Source organism: Nothoprocta perdicaria, unplaced genomic scaffold (genome assembly GCF_003342845.1).
Source record: "Nothoprocta perdicaria isolate Ctin4 unplaced genomic scaffold, notPer1 scaffold_262, whole genome shotgun sequence".
Classification (NCBI taxonomy): domain Eukaryota; kingdom Metazoa; phylum Chordata; class Aves; order Tinamiformes; family Tinamidae; genus Nothoprocta; species Nothoprocta perdicaria.
The window spans coordinates 92,718-115,179 of record NW_020455491.1 but is presented as its reverse complement, the minus strand read 5'-3'; the positions used below and the strand labels follow the sequence as shown (position 1 = coordinate 115,179).

General features: G+C 45.2%; 3 long non-coding RNA genes across 3 annotated transcripts in view; all 3 read left to right on the top strand.

The window, feature by feature from the left end:
• LOC112948487 overlaps positions 1 to 198 on the top strand; it is a 6,155-nt gene extending 5,957 nt beyond the window's left edge. The window contains exon 4 of the long non-coding RNA XR_003249638.1: positions 116 to 198. This is a non-coding gene — a long non-coding RNA (uncharacterized LOC112948487). The remainder of the gene's footprint in view (positions 1 to 115) is intronic.
• Positions 199 to 1,717: 1,519 nt separating this feature from the next.
• LOC112948479 lies at positions 1,718 to 5,915 on the top strand. Its single transcript, XR_003249630.1, has 4 exons — positions 1,718 to 1,842; positions 2,716 to 2,944; positions 3,449 to 3,571; positions 5,377 to 5,915. It is a non-coding gene; the product is annotated as an uncharacterized LOC112948479 (long non-coding RNA).
• A 10,924-nt stretch (positions 5,916 to 16,839) lies between these two features.
• On the top strand, positions 16,840 to 19,724 carry LOC112948484. Its single transcript, XR_003249634.1, has 4 exons — positions 16,840 to 16,907; positions 18,054 to 18,139; positions 18,307 to 18,381; positions 19,598 to 19,724. It is a non-coding gene; the product is annotated as an uncharacterized LOC112948484 (long non-coding RNA).
• Positions 19,725 to 22,462: the final 2,738 nt, after the last annotated feature.

Below are 22,462 nucleotides of genomic sequence, written 5' to 3'. Positions count from 1 at the left end.
ATCTATACCTTAGTCATGAACAATTGCAAATATTCACTGCTTTATGGTCGGAATTTAAACTGTTCTTCTAGTTGATTTGCTGCACGGAGTAAGTGGTTGTATTTCTCCTCCCTAGATGGTTGTCTCGCACCTCGTGCTCCACAGTCAGGCAGGAGGGAGCCCTTGGGACTTGCAGTGCAACAGTTCAGGAGGTAAATAAAACCTGGAAGCTTTTGGACAGAGTATTGCTTCTGTTTACAAAGATAGAGCTTGGCACTTCTGGTTTGTACTTGACACTTGAGTGTCTCAGCCACCTAATTACTGCTGCCATATAAATAAGAATAGATAGAGTTTGACTTTTCATAGATCTGTCATAGATAATGACTATTTCTTCTCTTCAGTGCCTATAGCAGCTTTGTTTAAATAAAGATTGARGGGAAAAACTTGTATGTTAACATCTACTGGTTTAAATTTATTCCTTCTCTTGTTGTCTTTATATAGAGCAGCCTGGGTGTCTCTGATAATGAATATATCATGATCAGAACTTTGTACAACTTTTTAAACTGTCTTTGTGAGAATTTTGGGAACCCATTCCCACTGGCATGCCAGACTTGAACCGTACTGTGAATGTGTCAGCCGAGTGCTCAGAAAGCTCTAAGGATGACACTGCAAGAAGGATGCTTGAAACTGGCTTCTTCCATGAAATGTTTATCCAAGAAAACTCTGCTGAGACAGATTGGAAATCTAACTAATCTTTCTGGGTGATATATGCCCAACTTGCTATGTCTGGGTGAGATATCATATAGGAATTGTGCCAAATAAGGCCTATGCATTCGGGTTATCTGTGTCTTTGAGTCTTGTTTGTCATCACTGGAAGGGTGTAGGAAGAGAAATACCAACATCTTCATTTACAGAAAAATACATGTGGGACACAAAGATGYTGTAGGAGTTGTCCAAGCTTGGGAATAGTATTGCAGAGCAGGGCATTGAAATTTCAAACACCACTAGCTTATCCCCTGGAACAGAGTAAACAGACTGCCTGGGGAAAGTGAAAAATGAGAAGGAATTTTACTAAGTCAAACTGAAAATCTCTTGCTTTCTTCTACTTAACTGGAAGGTCAAAGACAAAAATGTGATCTGTGAGATCTAAATGTTTCATTTGCCATCTTCGATAAAATTGAACATGATTTCAAATGAAATCTGAAAAACTTTATTTTAAACACTATTTTTAGCAGTTTTGTAATTTTTTTTTTTATCAAAGTACTTGGTTGCTCCTGATGTGTATTTGTGAAATGTTTTGGTCAGCTTTATACTGAGTGTCATAGACACATACTCACAAACATATTTATCACCTCTTCCCAGAGGTCAACAATTTACCCCAAAATTCATTCCCAGAAGAGAATCTTGTGCACTTCATACTCAAAATTGAGACTCAAAAGGGAAGATTTCATAAATYCATGAATTAAGCTTCTTGTTTAAAATGCCTATATTAATGACATGCTCAGTTTTTATACATTTTTWAAATCTTTTTTTAAAAACTTCATTCAGTTCAGAAGAGTTCTAAACACATTCTGCTCATTTCCTAGTTCTTATTCTGATGTGTGAGAAGAGCATGTCTGCTCTGAACCCGCCACATGTTAGAAGAATGAATATTAGCTTTTGTTTTTTCAAAATGACTTTTTAATTGAAAATTTAAATATTTAATGAGCTATTTCTCTCCAGAAGGAAGGGGAAAAAAGTCTACAGTTCATTCCTGAAGAAAACTCATGCTGGAGTCTGATACCACAACAATGGTGAGCTGCAAGTCATAGGCATGAGCAGGACCCCCAGCTCTGCTTGAAGCCCCCTCATTAAGGGACATAGGTAACTTTCTACAGCCTTCCTCCAATATTTAAGTTGGAAACAATCTCTGGCTATGGCTCTTTGAGTCCTTACTCCCTCAATGTTTTTGGGTAAARTTTGATTCTATTCAAATAAAACCTGAAATTAAACTGAAGGACATTTCCAATGGAGCAAGGACTCCTTGGTAGCAATTCTGTTGAGATGCCTGGTTTACGTTTCTCTCCCCACTTAGGAGACTAAACTAATTTATTTATGAAAGCAAAGCGACATACCGGATTAGCCACGTAACCGGTTCCTGGCATTGTTTGGATTCCCTTGTTTGCTTTCTCCTGACATTCCAGTAAACAAGTGACATGTCAGTGCGTGTTGGCACTGCTCGTATATTATAGACTAGTTTGAAGTGCAAAAAAAACCCTGTAATGGGGCTACGTGCAGGGCGGGTTTTTTTCCTGTGAGCATATGCTGTGAGTGGGAAAGGCCTGTGCAATGTGAACGGAGGTTTCATTAATGAGGATAGGGAGCAGTCCCTGAATAGAACAAGTAGAAGCGGATCTGGGAGCACCTGTGGAATCTGCAGGGTGGTGTGTACGGAAGGGGCTCCCGCGCATCCCCTCGGGCCTGCTCCGGGCCTCCCTGCCAACATGGTGTGTTTGCTGCTCACACAGCGCGTCTCTTCGTGCGCGCCTGCTCCCCAGAAATCAGGTTTTACAAGCACGAGGAAAGCAGGCCTTGCCACTGCAACTCCTCATATTTCTGTCAGAAAGACAACGAGTCTGTTAGGAAGTGTTTTTTTGCTCTCCTGCAGAGCTGTGCTTTAAAGTTCCTGTTTGTCCTTTGTAGAAGTGTTTAAAATTGGCCTTGCCTTGTTTCTCTTCTGGCTCTTCCTTTCAACAGATAGCAGAAGGTGACTTATATGTCACGGGTGGAGCACTCGAGTGCCCAGGACCTTGATGTCCGTCTGAATGCGCCGAATCTCTCTGTCACTGCCGCCCTCCCGCTCACGACTGATATTAAATGGACTCTGCGGCAGCAACGGCGGCACATGCAAGTTGCTGAGCTCTGCAAAGCTGCAGTGACACTTCAGATTCACGGCTTTGCCCTGGCTGAACTCGCACACGGCTGAGTAATGGCACTCCAGCTTTCCTTCGCYGCCTTTTATTGTTTATGTGCTTTTTGCTGCATCAGGCAATTATATATGACTGCGGGCGGGCAGACCGGGCCAGTATCACCCCGTGAGGAGCCCGCATTAATTGCAGCCCCTTGTGCAGCCGCCTGGCGGGACACAGGGCTCCGTCCTGGGCACGCTCGTGCACCGCRGGGAGTTTTGCAGCGGGACAGGCCAGGCGCGGGCCGGGTGCATCCGTGGAGGCCGCGGCAATGCGCGAGCGGCGGATGGCCTCTGCTGGGAGCCACGCTCATTGCAGCGCCTCCGTTCCAGCGGCGCCCGCGCGGGCTGTTCCCTGCTCAGCGAGCCGGGGTTTGGCTTCCAGAGCAGAGCACAGTGTTGGCAGCGCTGTGTGGAGCCCGTGGCCACCACCCTTTGACAATGGTTAAGGGATGCAACTGTGCAAACCCTATTCCTCTTCCCTTTCCCCACTTCACTAGTCCCTCTGGTTATTCCTTCTAGCCCCCCTGGAGCTTCCCCATGGATCCAGCCGGAGGTTTCCGCAGAGCTGCTGCTTGTCGGGCTGCACCTTTCCCTGCCTGCGGCACGTGAGGGACAGCAGCCGTGGCCAGCCTGGGCGCAGACGTAAGCATGTGAGGGACCCAAAGGCATCTCTGACGCTGCCAGCACAACTGCCTGCAGAATCTGCTAAGGAACCAGATGCAGCAGGGAGAAAAGAGCCCAAACTGCCTTCCCCAGCCTGGCATCTGTGCTGCACACGAGCCAAGCGTGGAGAGGCAGCGGGCTGGGCAGAGGGACAGGCTGGGGCTGGGGGCTGCTTGGCACCCCAGCAACCCGCAGACGGTTTTGGTTTCGAGCTGAGAAGCAAATGACTTGGGCTAATGTAAAGCGTGTGTTTTTTAAATGCAAAAAGACTGTATTGAAATTAAAAAAAAGAAAAGAATTCTGCAGACTGAGTTCAGCTAAGAATAAGCCCTCCTAAAAAGGAGAGGTCTTTTTGGGAGGGAGGGGAAGGTTTGAGTCCAGGCTAAACTGGTTGCAGTTGCAGAGAGGAAGACCATTCACTGTCTATTCAGTTGTGACATTGCAGGACACATGGAAGATATTCTGGGATGGTTCAGCACTGACAGTCAGATCATACAGCTACAAAAACCTTCTTGCTTGTTTAAAGCTCAAGCCTGCACTCACTGCTTGAAGGAAGATACAAAGCAGGTGTTCAGAGCCTCTGGAAGCTTTGCTGTCAGTTACTGTGATTTCCCCTTCCCAACAAAGACTTAAAGTTGAATGGATCTTTACAGTTATGTAAATGCACTTTTCTGTAAATACTTCCTTTGCAGCATAAACCAAAAGCTACCTGCATGGTGTGCCACTCTCTCAGCTCCCAGCTGATCTCACCCTGCTCCCTCCAGGCTGGTGGCAGAGGTCCTGCAGCTCGCAGCCGTGTCCGAGGCTGAACCCCAATGCTAGGGGCATCCTTCACTGCACGTTCCTGATGATCCCAATGCATCCCCCAGGGCTTGCACCACTCTCCAACAGGGAGTAGAAATTGCATGGGATGTATTCTTCAAATTTGAAAGATTTTAATCTAATAGAAATTGTCTCACTGGTACTGATTTATTAGGAGAAAGCCTCCTCCTCCCCAGTTAGAAAGGAATATATCTGCATAAATTGTATATTGAGGCTGGGAAGGCTAATGTATTGCCCATTGCTTCTAAGGAGCCAGGAGCTTGTCCAGTTTCTAYAGTGGGCATTAAAACTCCTTTACAGGCTCAGCTGAGGCTGGGTTCTTTCTCTGACATTTCACCCTGCAAAGGCTGTGCTAGTTTATGGGAATGTATGCAGTAGACTGGAGGAGTTGGGCTTAAGCACAGGCTCTTAACCTGGCAAATGGCTGGTGAATTCAGGAGATAACAGTGACTACAACTGCCAGTGTGCTTTGGGGCAGGGAGAGAGATCTAAGTGGAACTGTGGGATGTCCTGGTTTGGGGGTGACACCTTAACCATCTTCAGAATACGAAAGTGGAAAAGATGTTGTGTCTTTATCTCTTTTTGTTGCTCAGGGTGACTTTCATAGAATTAAGCTAATTATTTCTAGGAATATTTTTCCTTCAGCACTGTCTTTGAAACTCAGAAATATTCAAATATTTCCCCCAATGTATTCAAGCACCTAAGGTTTAGCAAACTCTTGATCCATTTACTTGTATACTTCTAGCTGTGATGGCTACCGCTATTCTAGTTAAGCACCTTCTGTAAGCAGCTTGATGAGCTTCCTCATTAACTCGCCCAAAAATTGGCCAAAGATCTGCGTAAGGTCGGGAAGTTACATTAGGTTTCTAGGAGTATTGTTTCAAATCTTACTGAGGTCACTGACTTTCTAGGTTACTTGTTTAATTTGGCTTGTGCCTGTCTGTGTTTTTTTCTGCATCTAGGTTTTGGCAAGCCAAGTCTACTGGCTGAGTGTGAAACACTTGGACACCGTGGTGATCAGGGCTATGTCTGTGCCCACAGAGCATGACATTTAACAAAACCCCTAGCTCTGCAAAGTGTGCATATTCAAGAACATAGTATGTATTACTGTCTGTTTTTAAGYGTCCCCAAAATTTATTGAAGAAATAGCCAGTATTTAATTGGTGGTTATGGACTCCTGTGGGAGCTGCTCCAAAACTTGCCAAACTTAGCGGGCCATTTGCTCTACAGGTTAACTCAGGAGGGATTTCAAAAGCCAGCCATGAGTCTTCTGGTCTTGGATTTGTAGAAACAGCAGCAAAATTAATTGAATTCACCCAGGGCTGCTAAACACAAAAGTTCTGCTTCTGGGGGAATCTGAGGCACAGGCCACTGTAACATGGGAGAACGCAGGAGAAAAACATCACATTCCTTASACTAATCTTGCCCCCAGTCTTGGCACTCACTGCTGGCCCTCACCAGAGGCAGGATCCGAAGCTGTGCAGCCATTGCCRTGTGTGAGCACAGCCACAGTGTGCAGCAGACACTGTGAGAGGAGTAGCACCCTAGCTGGTGGCCATACACTGTTAGGGTTTGTGCAAGGTAGGATCTGGAGGACCCTAGTAGGTCCTAGGTCCTAGACCCTAAGTAGGTCCTGCCCTAAGTAGGTCTCCTAGACTCTAGTAGGTCACACTAAATAAGTAGTAGTAGTAGGCACCCTAAGTAGGTCCCCTAGACCCTAGTAGGTTCTACCCTAAGTAGGTCCTAAAGAACCCTACTCCAGGACCACATCTCCATAGGAACAAGGCTATTTGATTGGAAGCAGGATAGTCCCTTTGGCTCACTGGGGCACTGATTCTGTAGTATTTAAAGATCCCAACAAATGTCTTAAATTCCAGGGAGAATTGAGATGCTTTTTCATTTCTAAATCAAGATAATATGACCTCTGTGTTTTAAGTTTGTAGTGTCCACGGTTTTCATTTTAATTTCCCCCTCTTTCCWGTAGGACTGATGCTAGTGTACATGCATGATGACACAGAAAGCCTAGAGGATAGTTTTACCGTGCAGCTGACAGATGGCAAGYGCACAGTCCAAGGGACACTTTACATCTACATCATGCCAGTCAACGATGAAATCCCTCATCTTTCCAGGTTAGCTATTTAAGTGACATTCAGTGCATAACAACTTCTGGGGGAAAATAATAATAATAAATGGAAACAACGTATCTCCTCCTCAGCCTCCTCAGACCCCACCAAGAGTAAACAGGAAAATCAGGCTTTCTTTGTATTATTTTTTCCCAGGAAAACAGTTTGTAAGAAGGCTGTAGTGCAGAGCTGTAGCTTGAGACAGACAAGCCTCACAATGCAGTCCAACAAAAATCATTCAAGTAGCAATAGCTGGTTTGTGGTCTCTGGGTGGAGGCTTGTTTGTATTTAAGTTAGTGGCAAAATTCTTGTTGTCTTCAGTTGGGCCCAAATTTATTCTTTTTCACACTCTTTTAGTTGATTCCTTTCAGTATTTTTTTTTCTCTATTCTCTTTAATCTACTTTTAACAGTGAATCTTTTTGACAAGAACATGGGACYTTTTTTTTCAATATTTAAGGGCCAAACTCAGTCCTGTTGAAAGCAGTGTTAGGGTTCACGTTCCTTTTCAAGAAAGTCAGAATGTCACCCCTGGAAATAAGGGTTCAAAATCTGACCTTGATTAAAAGAGAGTGGAGAGAWCCCTGCATGCAGTAACAATGCTCCAGTAAGAGTGCTGTTAATTGACTCTGTTCACTAGGGGTAAAGATCTTCTGCCATGATTTCATCCATTAAAAAGGACTAAATTRTAATGCTTTTGAGTGGTATTACAAAACCAAATTGTCATGAGAGTGCTGATAGGAGCTCTCTTTTATTGGCTCAGTAAACACAGGGACAAGCCTAGCCTGGTGGCATGTTATGTGTTGGGATGTGAGAGATGACCACAACTCCTGCCTTGGCCTAGTTCTCTTTAAGAATTCACAACTTGGAAAAAAAAAATCCTGTAGAGCTACTGAATTCCTCCAGAAATGCTGGCACTGGACTAAATAAAATATTTTTTTWAAAAAAGTTGATTTAGCATCTTGCTTTTTGTACAGCTTTTAAATAATCTCAGAGCACAAGTTGAAAGCCACCAGAGTGAAGGTAAAACTCACATACATTCTCTGTTTGCTGATGCTAACAGTTTCCTGGATTCAAAAAAGTAAATTGTAGAAGTGAAAAAGAGTTTCTCCTTTCATCTCAAAAGAGGTTTTGTGCCTGGAAAAATTAAACAAAACTCTTTTTCAAAATAGGGAAGAAAATCAACCTTGAACCTCTGCAAAGTGTAGAAATATTCCATAATTGTCATTGTTAATTTTATATCCAGGTAGCTGCAATTTTGCAATTACATTTTAGTACTTGGTTGTTGTTAGTATGGCTAGTACTATTTTTCTTATAATTGTGTACTTCTTTTTCAAAATGAAAGGCATGTTGACTTCCAAACTGCGTTTCTCTCCTTGTAGAAACTGGCAGAAGAAATGCTTCAGTAAGTTCAGACCCCTGCTTTTTCCCCCTCAATTTTTTGAAAGAGGAGATTTATCCAGGTGAGGCTCTTCCCACTAGCAGAATTCAAATCCTCATTTTCAGAGSATAAGAAACCCCATGTGATCACAAAATACCCGTCTAGCTCTAGTTGCAAAGACAAATACAAGCTTTCCTTACAAAGCATGAGTTGGTGCACATATGAAATAACATGTTATTCTCCCTAGCTATCAGGCCCCTTGGCTGGGGTCCTTCATCAAGGGGAAAGCTGAGAAACTTGCTCCCAGTTCCCCCTCTGTGGAGCGGAGCCGCAGCCTGCAGCCCTCACCAGGGGTACTGACACTCACCCGCTTGAAACGGCTTTGGCTGCRTTCCCAGAACATCGCGTGTGTATTTTTAAAATTTTCATAGAAGTAGTAAACAATGAAAAGTTACAAAATGGACACGTGTCCCTGCTTCCTAGCAGCGTTTCCTCTGGGGTTTGCTGCTGTGCCGAGCCTCCGGACGGCTCCTTCCACCAAGGGAAGCGCTGCCAGCCTTCAGCCGCAGCCTTCAGGTGGGGCAGCCCTGGGGCAGCCGAGGTTTATGACCCCCTTAAATGTCACCCTGCGACATCTGACATTTCATGGTACGTGGCTGCAGTAAATACCAGGCTCCGGTGTGCTGGGTGCCCCTTCCCAGCGGGCCTGGTGCCGTGTCTGCTGTGATCCTGGCACCGGCTCCGGGGAGCATTGGCAAAGGGAGGGAGGGGACGCACGTCAGCTCAGGCCCCATCAGCTCAAGCCCAGCTGTGAGATGGGGAGCAATAACCCGTGCCATCGTGGCAGGCACTGGAGGTGAGCTGCCAGCCAAGGCTTCTGGCCACATGGGTGCCTGGCTCCAGCACAGACACATTTTATTCATTTATCCTGCCCCTTCCAGTCTGCCTCCTGTTTCTAATATGCTTCGTATCTTCCCTCCCTTCGCTCCCGTCCTTGTGATTTCCTTGTCGTTGTCAAGCTGAGGTGAGATCCTTGTCTCTATTTCCRTTCTCGTGAAGGTGAAGTGGCTTTCCTGGAGTCACTTCACTCATATGTGCACTTATTCTTAGCATGAGCAACCCTGTGGAGACAACCCTTATTTCATCTTTTAATGTCCACGTTATTTTCTGGGCCATCAGAAGTGAATGTCATGCCTCAAATGTTGTTTATATGTTCCCAATCTATATAACAAACTGAGCCCTTTTGTTTAAGTAGAAGGTAACATAAGTGAAGAAAATGTCACTTTTGTCATTTATCAGTGAGCTGCAGAGCAGGGAGTGCCCTCCTTCCCCTACAGAGGTGAGAATTTCCGGGACTCATATCCTGACCAAAGCCTGTGAGGCTGAAGGACAACATAAGAAAAATTGCATGATCATATGTGACGAGTCCCACAGTAGCATATTTGTTTAAATGTTTTTAAAAATTTCTATCTGCTTGATGCTAAGAGGAGCCTGTTCGTGCTTAATAAATTGGAGAAATTGCTCAAAGATTCTTCATCCATATGAAAGCATGAGCCCTGTACTGCTGCCAAGAGAAGTGAGACCTGTGGTGTCATGCCGAGTAAGTGATGGTCACACAAATTAGAAAGGCTTAGGTACAGATCCCTCACTTGTGCAGTTTTCCCTGAAATGTGAAAATGTAACAGGGAAATTACTAAGCAACATTCAGTCTTTCCAGCTGGATCTTCCTCTTTTAGATCCGATCATGGACAGTGCACCATGCAGCTGAACAGAAACCAAAGCAACACCTTTAGGTAATTTGAGCAGTAGGACACTGTCCTTTTTCCCCTTTTTAAGATGAAAAGTAAGCAAGAAAAGGAAGCTTCAGGAAAGGTTGCTGCCCATCCTATTGTACTGAGTGCTGTACAAACTCATCTATGTTATCCATGCTATAGATTATGCAGAATAAGCTAATGGCATTTCTTCCGTCACGTGCGTATATTGTAATGGTTATTGTTACCTAGCTTCTTTATTGCTGTTCTTAACTAGTCTTTGCCTAGCCCCTCCCGTTAGTACAGCTGCTTCTTCAACACCAGTTTGGACAAGTCTCTTGATTCCCAGGAACTTCAGCTTCATTCCTAAGAAACGATGACCCTGGAGGCTCTGGGACATAAATTATGCTCTGACGTTTGGACAGAAAATGTGTGAAACCAGTAACCTTTGTGCAGTATGAACAGAGAATGAGCTCAAGGGTCTTTGGCTCATCATCCCTACTAAGGGCAAAGTTAGCTGCCTTTGTTTTGTTTTTCTTTTGTTTTACTATTTCACTGTTTTCACTATTTTGTTTGTCTCTCTTTTCCCTGTTTTTTTTTTTTTGTTTGTTTGTTTGCTTGTAATTTCTAGTAATAGGGGTTTGAAAGCCAAAGCAGCTGAGAAAAGTCATTTCCGCTGCAGTGTTAGAGGCAGAAGACGAAGGTTCTCCAAGGGACGGACACTGTATGACCCACAGTGCCCGCAGAGCTGGAGGTCTGCAGTTGAAGGTAGCARTGCCTTTAGCATCTGGGCTCTTCTCCTTGAGACACATGAAATTCCCAGTCTGCTTTCATTGATGGAATAAGTAGAATAAGCAGCAAGACCAAACAAGCTTCTTTTTTTTTTTTTTAAGCTGTATTCTGAGGTCAGCTGGCCCAGGCAGAATTTCTTTTTCCATTCCTATTTCTCTTGGCTGCAGAGAGAGATCCATATCGTCTATACATCTCCTGGCTGGTGCTAGCATGACACATCTACTGGGCATCTGGGTGGATTATCAGTCTTCCTCCTGCCTGTCTGCAGCATCTGAGCGTCTGCTAAGGGTAAGTCAGAGGAAAGGCTTGGCCCCTCTAGCTGGGACCCTGGAAACTGTTCCTGGCTACGTGTCTCCTTCCACCATCTCTGCGTTGTGCTGAAAACATTTTAACTGACTTTTATATTGGTTTGCTAAGCCCCAGTGCTGTCTTCTTCCTTTTATAATTAAGCAACTTGAGAAATCCTTTGAGGTCAATAAATTCTGAGAAAGCTTACATAAAACAGAATATAAAGTGGAGAGCTCTGCCATCAGAAGCCAGTAAAAGTCAGTCCCTTTGTGTGACACCTCTACAAATGGCATTATGTCATTGCATAATATTAGTAAGAAACTGTAAGGTTTTTTTTTTTTTTTTTGTCCAGAGCTATAAAATTTAATGAGTCTCACATAATCTACTAAARTGAATGGGAGGGGGAAGAGTACAAGAGGGGAAGAAGGTGATTTTAAAAGCAAACTTCTATTTTCTCGGCATCCTGAGTGCATAAGGAAATCTAGCTCATAACACCCAAATACACTTTAGTGTGCTTTGTTGTGTGGATTTCGTTTTGTTTTGCTTTGCTCAGTGGGAGCACATACAAAAGCTTTCAAGAATCAGGTGGTCCTGCCTGACTCTTTTTTTTTTTTTTTTTTTTTTTTCAGTAAAAACGGCAAAATGATCAGAAACTGGAAAATGTTTCAGAAACTGGAAAGTGAGGATGACTTTATTCATTCTGGGCTAAGATACAGTGCTGCCAATCCCTGCTAGGTGAAGCAAACAGCATTATTCCAAATCTTCACAAACAGGGTGACACGTTTTCAGTGCTAAATGTTTGCTTTTGCAAAGCATGACTTTAAGTGCCCATCCAACAAATCTTTGGGGTCATTGATTCTGCGCAAGGAAGGAGCCGATTCTCTGAGGGCGCCTTTGTGTTACGGGCCTGAATACCCAGGTTGTGCTGCAGTTAAATACGAGCTGTGAAGGCCAGGAGCTGAGCACGCCGCTCCCCGCTGAGCRGAAGCAAACATGTTTGCTAGCAATAACCTGTAATAAGGACTGGGCTTTCTMCACGACGAGCCAAGTGTGGTAGGAGACGTTGAAACGAGGAGCTCGCCTTTGCATCCTGCTCGATCCCCATAAACAGGGGAAGCGCTGACCGGAGCGGCGTGGAAAGGGACCAGTGCAGCCTGTGCCCAATAAATATCAGGCCCAAAGCTGAGGTGAGGGGGGAGTATTTCAGCAGCGATATTCTGTAACCAAATGAGAGGAAGGCTTTTTTTCACACGCCATAACTGTTCACTAATGCATGCATGAACTAGCTGTCCTTTCTGTCAAACAGCTTCATTAGTATTCTTTTTCATTCTGTACTGGAGTTAGACTGAAAGAGAGATTATATTAAAAGTTGGCTGGCTTTCAGTTGGTCCAATTTTATGTGTTTTTAAATGTGTGCTTTTTATAGGACTAAAAATTGGTCCGTAGCCTCTGTGAAAGTAGCAGCTTCTAGGGATGGTTGCTGCTCGCTCTGCAAATGCGTTACCAGTTGGTTCTGGTGTATTCATCCCAAATGGGTGCTGGTCCTCTTGGGGCTGCCGAGCTGCCCTGCAGGAGCCAGAGCGGGTGGCTGGGACATGGGGACCAGCACAAGGCCCACCAGCAACTGCTCGGCCACAACTTGAAACAATATTAATTCACTGAGACGTGTATCCAAAAAAAAAAAGCAAGATATATGGTAGCAATTCTAGAAGGTGCTCCAGCTGCTCTGGTTTAAATGGTCATAGGTTGGAAACGAAGCAGGTTTTTATTATGCTGAGCTGTGTCCAAACCCCTCCTTCTCCTCTGTGCTCAAAGGATAATATCAAGTGCTCACGTTSTTCCTGGGGTGCTTGCAGCCCTTGTGTCCTCTATATGTTTCAAGTGATCCCTTCTAGAGGTGTTTTCAAGAGGTTTCCAATATTTTCCAACTTGCCACGTAATTTTTCTATTCTTGCAGTAGCTGGCAAAGAGAAAAGTGTCGGTAAAAGCACCTTGCTAAGGGCTGTTGCACCGTTCCCTTTTCTTCCTGCCATTTTATCTAAGAAAAACCCTGARGAACGTCAGGATTTGCCCTGGGCTGCTGCAGAGCGGCGAGGTGTGCCCTTCTTGTGGCCACTGGTGCGAGCCAAGCGCGTGCACGAGCAGCACCTCTGCTAATGTCAGCGTGGGCTGCCAGGCGCCGCGGGTCCTGTGCAGCCCCGGGGTRTGCGCGGCGCGGGGCCGTGTAGCACAGGCACAGCAGAGCCCGTGCTTTGTGCCGCGAGCCCGGGCGCTCGCCGCGCGCGCCGCGGSTTTGGCACGTGGCGGGAGCGTCGCAGCCCGCTCCGTACGTGCCGCGCCGAGCGCGCTCCGACATCTGGGAAGTCCCAGGGAGACAGATGGCAGCAGGGCTCCCTGCACCTGAATCCTTAAAAGCGTTGGCTCCCCGAGTCGAGTGCGGGCTGGTTTTGCTCCGCTTTGTGCGCGCAGGGCGCAGCGAGGCGGCTCCCGCCCCGCGCACAGCCCGGCCCTCAAATTGCTCTGCGTCCCCTGCCTGTCCACTACAAATGTTCCCGAGTCACCCGGTGTGCGAGGCGGCTGCTGGTGATGTCTAGACTTGTGATTACTGAAAATTAATTAAACCGGAGGAAATTAGGCTGGAAGGGGAGTAGGCTCCTGGGAGGGGAAAATGGAAGAGAGAAAGGCGACTGCTGTTAACCCTTTCCAGCTACCGATGGGGAAGAGCTTTTCCATGCCAGGGCATCTGGGAGAGTATTTAGGGAAAAAGTCACGGCTAATGCATGCACCCGGGAGCTGCTGTGAGTGATGCCTGCAAATGGGAGCCGCTGGGATTTCGGGAGCGCTGCTGGCTGTTTGCACACGCGGGCCGGGCTGCCGGGCACACCCCGAACTGGCACTCGCTCTCTGCCTGGGCCTTTTAAATAAGTTGCTTCATTGCTAGCCAGACCTGAAATAACTTGCGGAGCAGCAGGTTTGCAGCGAGCCAGCGTGACTGTGGASGAGGGCAGAGGATCAGAGATTCTCCTGTGAAATCCAGTAACAAATCAGTTCTAGGGGCATGGGAGGGCATGTGGCTGGGAGAACGAAGGAGGTGGTTGCTGGTGGAATAGTCTTCTTTTGCTTCTGGTTTGCCTCTTACCTGCTCTTCCGTTTCTTAGTAGTTTCTCTTATATAGCTTTTCAGCATGGTGTCTAAGTGCTTTGTGCCTTCCCCTTGGCATGAAGCCACCGTCTGGCTAGCAAGCAAGTACAAACTGTAACACCTGGGTGTCAGCTATGAACATTAGGGTGTGCTACAATGGACCCATCTGTAGTACTTGGCACATGCTGGAGATTTTTATATGTGGTTGGCTGAAAAGCAGGATCAGAGAGAGAGAGAGAGGAGGGAGATGAGGGGAAGAGGACTCCACTGGGCACACAGAGAACATCATTTTGGCAAAGGTGCCAGTAGGTTTCCATGGACTTGTCTGTTTTTTCACTCAGCCCTTGCTTTCAATAAAAATATCCAGGTTGATTCTAAGAAAAGCAAGAGTAGATTTCCCTAAAGAACAAGCTCAGAAGCCTCACTCTCTGTCTCTAGAGAATAAATTTAATTCTATAAGTAGATTCAATAATAATAGATTTAATAAAAATAGATTTAATCATCACCAGTTTTATTGTTCTACTGTGTGAAGCAGGTCTTGCTGACTGGCCCCCTGCAGGATTTCTGGCTGGATTTGGAGGGAGGAAGAGCCTGTGTTCAGAGCCAACTCTCCTGCACTGTTTTTCAGGCTCGCTCAGCTTTCACAGGGTTGTGTCCTGGAATAAATTCCAGTCAGGTTGATATGGACAACGACTGTCGCTGATATTTCCACACTTGAGCCCGAAGAGTCACGATAATTTCCAGTTTTACTTGATGTCCCCACTGGACAATGCCCACGTCTCTGTGAGAAACGCCAGCCAAGGTAGGGAACGAGTCTCTAGGAGCAGTAGCTTGTTGAGATGGGTTTGGCTGAGTGAAAAGCCCAGTGCATTCAAAGGAAAGGAAATGTTCCTTTTCCCTTTATGTGGCACGGATATGTTTTAAAATGCATGGGCAAAGTTTGTAGCTTATTTCCTCCAAAGGGGCCAACTCCTCCTGGCATTCTTATGAACAAGCTCATTAGAATAAAATCCATTATGCGCATAACTAATGACACAAATTTACAAATCTGTTGACAATTATGACCACATCCCTCATGCATTTGCTTGTAACTCACTGAAGTGACCAGAAGAAGGAGTTCAATCCAGAAGTTTTACAGCTCACGAGCTCCGAGTGCAGTGATGTGAGGTTATTTCCCAACTGGATTACAAAGCTGTCATTAGCCAGGGCAGCTCGGCAGGACCGGGGCACAAGACCGTAAACTGCCCTCAGGAGACCTGAAGTCACTCTGGAGGCAGGGCGAGATAGTCCTGGCTGCGGAGACCGTTATTTTTTTAGCTGGGAGGGAAAACACATGCGCGTGCACACAAGCCGCTTCTGTTCCAAGTAGCGTCTCGTGTCCTCTAGAAATGAATAGAAATCAAATTGAGACACTGGTGTCCTCAGAGTGTTAAATATTTCTAAGTTCTTGCCAGGCGGGTGTAATTTATTGAATGTAGATTTTGTGAAATAGTGCTCCTGTCAGGGAGAGATTGGCACAAGAGAAATGAAGGCGGCTAATTCTCAGGGGGTCCTCGCTGGCAAAAACCCTCTATTGAGTCCTCATGCTACTTGTGCTCATAACTGCCGAAAAACCAGGAGTGCCATCTGCAAACTGTGATTCATAAACACTCTGTCAGTCTGCCATGTACCCTGACATCATAAAATAACAAGAAGCAGCATTGTAATAAAGAGAGGAGGTTTGCAGTCGACCAATTAAATGCATCTAATTTATTTCTGTTACAGCTGAGGCTTTATTTATTAGTAAACAGCTGCATTTGTTACACTTTTTTTTTTTCCTCCCCCCCCCCCTTTTTTTTTTTTTACTAGGAGTGTGCCAACTGGCACTTTTGATAATCCATTAATCCTAAATAATCATCTGGGTACTTCATGGATGGTAGGGAAAAAAAATAGCAAAATGGGTTATTAAAAGTTAAAGTGTAACCTTGCGCGCGGGCTGCAGAGCGCCGCTCAGCGGAAGGACTGCGTGAGTCGCGGCGAGCTCGAGTCGTGCCCTCCATTTACACCCAGGAGCTCAGGCCGAGACGGACACCTGCAAGGGACCTAAATCCGGTGCCGGATCTGGCCCCGTGGATGTGGGGTTTTTTTTTGCAAGATGGCACGTTTGTGGCTCAAGAGGAGCATTTTGCATGTTTGGTTGCCTTGCCTCCTCCTTTCTCCGTGCTAACTTGATTCTCAGCAAAGCTAAAAATCTGCTAATTGGTTGTCAAAGTCTAATTAGCTGATATTACCAAAAAAAAAAAAAAAAAAAGGATAAGTTTGCCTTTTATAATTGGAGCTGAAGCCCCTCACTTCCCCTCCCCTCCAGCCCCCTGGTGTGTGTTAATTGAGCTCCAGGACTTTTCAGTGTGTTTTAATGCTCTTCTCCTTTTCAGTGCCCTGGAAAGCTTTGCAGTTAATGAGACAATAATATGTACAATCAAGTAAAATGCAGTAAAAAGTAGGCCCGGCCTTATGGAATTGGAGTGTGCGGAAGCCTGCGCGCCTGGGTGTGGAAGGAGCTGGTGCTCTCACTGAGCTGGGGACACACACTCCATGTGGCTCCATAGTTTTCTCTCCCTTCCTGGGCATTTCCTTCTCCTTTCTCTCCAAAGGAGGGATTTTTTCTTGCTTAAAGCAAATACTTTACTAGCTAAAGGGAAATGGCTGGTTTCTGCCCRTGCAACCCATCTTCCACCAACCCATCTTCCACCCATGTATATACAAATATATCCCTAAGCCCCAAAGCTCCCTTTGCAGCCAGACCCAAGTCCWTCTGCACTTCTCCATAGGTTCTTCCTCACATCCTTTCCTATTCCATTCTCCCTATAGGTCTCAAGCCCATCCATGAGCTCTRCTTACATCTACCACTTACCATTTACGCTGCCACCTTGGGGACAGCAGTTAGTGCCATCCTGGGCCTTGTTTTTGTGGTTTAATTTTAAAGTTTATCTATTGGCTTACATTGAAAGAAATCGACGTTAAAAAGAAGCGAGCACAGGTGGGTGCTTTATATATGGGTGCTCTTTTTCAATCTGTATAATAGCGTTGAGTTTACTTTTTCAGTATGTTTTCCTCTTTTCCCTCCTCCTATCTTCCTCCTCCACACCTGCTTTTAATCAGTCTCCTCTGCCCCACTTGTCATCCTATCCTCTCTGCTGCTTTTACCACAAACCCACTAATGTTATATTTCAAGGCAAACTTTCAAGCCCACGACATTTAAGCAAGTAAATCAAAAATCCAAACAAATTCTCCAGCCTCTCCCGGTAGGAACATGCGGGAGAGGCTCCTCCAAGCTGTGGAGATGAAAACAGTTGCATTGCTTTGCTTATCTGAGTCTGTTTTCCTTTAAATCTAAAATTGTCTTTTTCCCCAAATCCCCCAAAATACGCAAGCAGCAAGGCCAAATGCTGCTCTTAGATGAGCAATTTCTAGTGTTTGCGCTGTTTTGTCCCAAGTCACCTCCACTTGGCAGCRCCAACCCAACCATGATGCGCATCTGGCTCTAAGAAAGAAACTAATATGGAAGGAAATCAATTGTATATTTATTGTGGTAGGTTATTTAAAATAATATATGCTTCATGATAACCAAACCGTGCAGGCAGATGACCCAGTTTAGCAAGGCAYTGAAATCAGAGTGGCTTAAATATGGGCCTGAAAGCCATAGGTATCCGGGTTTCCCCCTCCTCGATCAGCAGCAGAGTATCTGCTGGTGCTGATGGGAATGGGCAAGCTCCTCCACTGAGGAATGGTCAGTACAGTCTCGTCTGTGTCACAGGCGTGGGGAAAATATGTCATTGCATCTGCGTGAAGCAGTTTGGATGGGCTTAGCAAGGCCAGGACCCTCTTCTTGCAAGGCTGGTTTTATCCTGAGAAGGGCACGATGGACTACTCATTCAGGATGTCATTACAGGGGCAATACTATAAGGTGGCAGACAGTAATGGAAAGTCGTGTCCCTTTTCTATAACGGACAATGTATGTGGACATTGTCATCCCATGCTGAACATTGAGCATCAAAAGATTTCCATGCTGCTGTCGGAAACCTTGCACTTTTCTCCACCTGGGAACGATAAAGTTGGGATAACTCTCTTCGTCGGTGTTGCTGTTGCTTCTTTATTTAATATTATTTGTTTGGATTTTCTGCAGAGAAAATGAGTCAACACAAGCACCGTGTTGTCTTAATCAGCTCGGGCTTCACTGTGGACTTCTGAGCACCAGGTGTTCCAAGACTGGTGAGTTTTGATGATTTCCATTGTGCTAGTGGAGGGGCTGATAATTGTCTTTTTTGATGTTCCAAATTTGCTCTCAAACATCATTAACGTTTTTGCTTTATGAAGGCAAAGTGGCTGACTGTATTTATACTGTGAATAACCACACTGTCCTTAAATTATCTCCTCAGATATCGGTCACCTCCTGAGAGCATCAAGCCTCCTTCGTGAGTGCTGCAGTGGTGTTCAAAGGGTTAACAGCAAAGGTGAGCTAGCAAGTGGGTTGGAAAGTACAGAACTTAGTGCTGAGTTTGCAGTAAAAAGAAAAAAAGAAGAAAAACACTATTCTGCGATGTTGCTGGCTGCCTGCTACGTATAATGGAAACCTGTTGTTTTTCAAAGTCAGCTGGCAACAGAATAAGAAAGCCAGAAACAGCACAAATCCTGCCGAGCGTGTTCACAAATGCCACTATTGTATATTGTCATCAGTGAGTTAATTGACAGCAACAGAAGCTGGTTGACATTACCCGCTTGCTTTTGATTGTTGTCAGATAAAAAGTTGGGCTTCGCTGCTGCCTTCGGCTACCACATTGTCATTGAAGGCCGGGTCTCTGGAGCCTGGGCACGGGCCCGTGTGACTCTCCGTGGTTTTGTTGTACCACGTTGTCAACTGTTGTGTCACCATTCCAATACGAGCACTTCTAAAACCAGGAAGAGTTATGGTAGGAAAGGATGAAAGAATGAAGAGATTGTGATTAGGCAGTCATGACTGCTTTTGAGAAGTCTGGTTGTTTGGTTTTCTAGCGATTTTAATTTACTGTGGCCACTGCTTTGAAAATAAGTAGAAATTGTGTTGGTCCTGGGGTGATAGCATGGAGCTCTTTATAAATAAATCTCGTGGAAACAGAACCTCTGTTGCTGAGGTTACGGCATCACATCACTATCGGCTTAAAACACAGTGTTTGTGCTTAATGCTTCCTGCATTAACACATTCTGGCCATTGGCTCATTTGGCTCTATTAACATAATTGTTCTTTCTAGAACACTGGGTCATTCTCTCTCCCCAATTAGAAAATCAAAGCCGGTTTCAATATTTTGGAGGAATCATGCAGCCAGGGCTCCTCTATAAACTTATCCTGGCTGTGGTTAAATACACTGCTTCTGATTCCACTTAGCCTGAGCCCTCAAGTGCAAATCAGAATGGGSCATATTTTATACAAACCTTTTCTCTCTGTGGCTTTTTCTGTTGTAAATGTCCTGTTTGCCTGTGAAACCTAAAGAAAAAAAATATTTTCTCAAGCTATTTTGATAAAATTCTTCCTTGATTTTTCCCTGCCATGTTGTTGCATCCCCAAATTCTCCTTCCCCTGAACCAAAGAGCTGGCTTCCTATTTTTCACTTCCAGTCTGGGGAATAAAAAGCAATATTCCCCCTTTTAATTCCTCTCTTTTTGGTTTTTCATTTTATTTATTTTTTTTTTTAGGTGACATTGTTCTACTCGCCAAACCTGTAACTTTAACAGAGGGTGACAGGGTGACCTTGACGACAGATGTTCTTATGGCAACAGATGGCACGAGCAAACCCGAGAAGCTGCTGTACGCTGTCTCCGTGCCACCTGTGCATGGTCAGATTGAGTACATCAATTATCCCGGCGTGCCCATTTCCAGTTAGAGCCAGTTGGATGTGGTGGCCCAGAAGGTCTGCGATGTTCATGACAATAGCCACGAGGCCAGTAAGGATTCATTCAGGTGAGAGGACTTGCTTGGGCCTTTACACGTCAGCCTACTTCAAAGGGTTAAACTTGCACCTCAGTCACTGCGCACCGAACGGTGAGCGTTCAACGACCAGTACAATTGTGCAGGAGAGACAGCTTCAAACGGTAACACAATGTAATTTTATCATTACAGTAATGACATACTTTTATTAACTGGAGTGGTTAAGTTGCATGGCCAAAGGCGATAGGAGTCTTGCAGGCTTCATACTGGGTCTGCCTGAACAGGCATTTGTGGCTGATGAGCAAGTGAAATCAAGTGATTTAAGTACATGTAAGGAGTTTACCATGTATCTCAAGGTTGCCAGTGGTTGAGAAGGAGAAGCAAAAATCCCCCATATGAAACTGTTGTTGCTTTCTGGGCCATTCTTTCTCCTGAAGGGGAAAAATAATAATCGTAACATTGTCTGAAATGATCAGGAGAACTTAATCCAGATGGCGGTGTCGTTTCTAAGAAAAAGCATATGTTGGCCATTATGATACTTAAATATAATGGTTTTACATTCCTCTGGTGGGCACAAAAGGCACACAACATTGTTGGCGGGGGTTTTTAATCTCCTGAATGGTGGCAGTGGTGGTGGTGGAGTGGTGGGAGATTTTATCTTCCAAATGGTGCGTTTCCCCAAAGATTGGGAAATACAATTGAGGAGAGCCTGCTGTAAAAGCCGTGCTCCTGCGGAATGTAAATTTGTGCATTAYCCTGTCCAGTAACAGTAGAGAGTTTTAATTTACTGCGCCCTTTGGAATATCATCATTTTATATATATTCTTCTGGAATTTTTTTTCTTTCTCTCTAGCATGTTTTTCTTTCCGATTCGCTTTAAAAGTTATTTACGCTCGCCTTGCAGCAAAGTGGGCACTATAACTAATTTTATTCTTACCATGATTAACTATGAATAATTTCCTAAGAAATGAGTCAAATTAACAAGGGGAAGAAGGAATCAATAAMTCATGAAAGCAGACTATTTCTAAGTGGGGTTAAAACCACCATTAAATAAATCACAGATTCTAAATGATGACCCGCTTGGATAGAGGGGAGGAAAAAAGCCTCTATTTAAACCTGCGGTGAAAGGAAAAATGAAAGTGTGGGCCAGCATCTGTGCTCCCTGCACACAGCTCGAGGAGGGGGGAGAGATGGAAGCAGCTTGTGGAAGGGCCCCAGGATAAGTCGCTTTGGTTACAGCTGCGSAGGGAGGAGAGGGGCTCTGCCTGCCATCGCTGCCCTGTCCAGCTGTGACGCGGCCCTCGGCCTCCCGCTGCAGCCAGGCACGGCCAGGAACGCTCTGCCTGCTGGACACGTGGTGCGGAGACATAAATGTTGTTCAAAAGCACCTTCTGCCTGCCTCGCCGTGCCAAAAGAGAGGAATGCAGGGGCTGACCCCACCTTGGTCTGAATATCGCGAATGTTTTCATTCTGCTTTAATTTTTTTCTCTTGTTTATCCTGGCAGAGTTTCGAGTGTTTTTGTATGGTCAGGCCTGATTAAAACTGCTTGGAGAGGATTTCAGGATCAGCCCCATTGCTCTTACCTTGTTTTACATTATATCCTTTTAATCTTGCATTAAGGATCATAATTTGCCCAGCAGCATCCTGAGTGTAGTAGTGTTACCCAGGGCCTGGTCATCATCTTTCTTCTTAGTGGAGAATCAGAAATCTCCATTTTGCTCCAGGTCTGCTCTCACTTTTGGGGTGTTTGCTGCCCATCCTTTTGTACAACAGCAAGTAGAAATATTTTTGAATTGTAGAAAACTGAGCAAACTTTCTCCCAAGATTTCCTTAGGAAAGAAGAGGTGCAAATGTTTACTCCTTAGTTTTAGAAAGGTAGAGATATACCTGTAACCTCCCATTTTAAATTCTTTTTATGATCTTTTCTCCTCCCTAAACACATGTACGGGATTGAAACAATTCATTGCTCGTCGGGAATGGTTACCTTTCCTTCTGCATGGCCAGCCCAAAGGTTGTCAGCTGGTTTAAATCACTCTATCCCAGTTCACTGAAATGATGCTGCAGCTGTTTAAAGTGGCTCTGTGACTTGTAAAGTTAGTTCATAAAGTTGCAGAAAGGATCTCTGTTCTAATGCATCTCTTGGCCATCGCTCCTCGTTGCTTTTCTCTGSAGTGGGGAGGTGAGTCTCTCATTGATCTTGTTGTGTTGTGGTGTTTGGGGAGCTGTTTGTCCTCCCTCTATTCTGCCTGTCTGGGTGCTTTGGCCAGAGGATTTGGTGCAGTTTTTCTGCAAAAGCAATGTGTGATATTAGAGATTACCCAAATGATCTGTTCCCCTGCTGGGGGCAATGTCTGCAAGGCCCAGCCCAGCTGCTCCCTATCCCCACAGCCCTTTGGATGCTGAGGAAGGGTGGGCACTTCAGGCCTTCCTCTGTAACCAGCATGGACCAGTAAAGCACCAGGTCTTCAGTGCTTCCTCGGAGCTACCATCAAACCAGCCAGAGCACTTTAACTTCTTCAGTCCAGCAACCTCCTCAAATGGCATCAGTAGGTGGAGGCAGTCGATCATGATCACTTCTCATGTACCTCTTCCCTGTTTTTTATATCCTGGTCTTGCTCTTTAGCAACGAATCT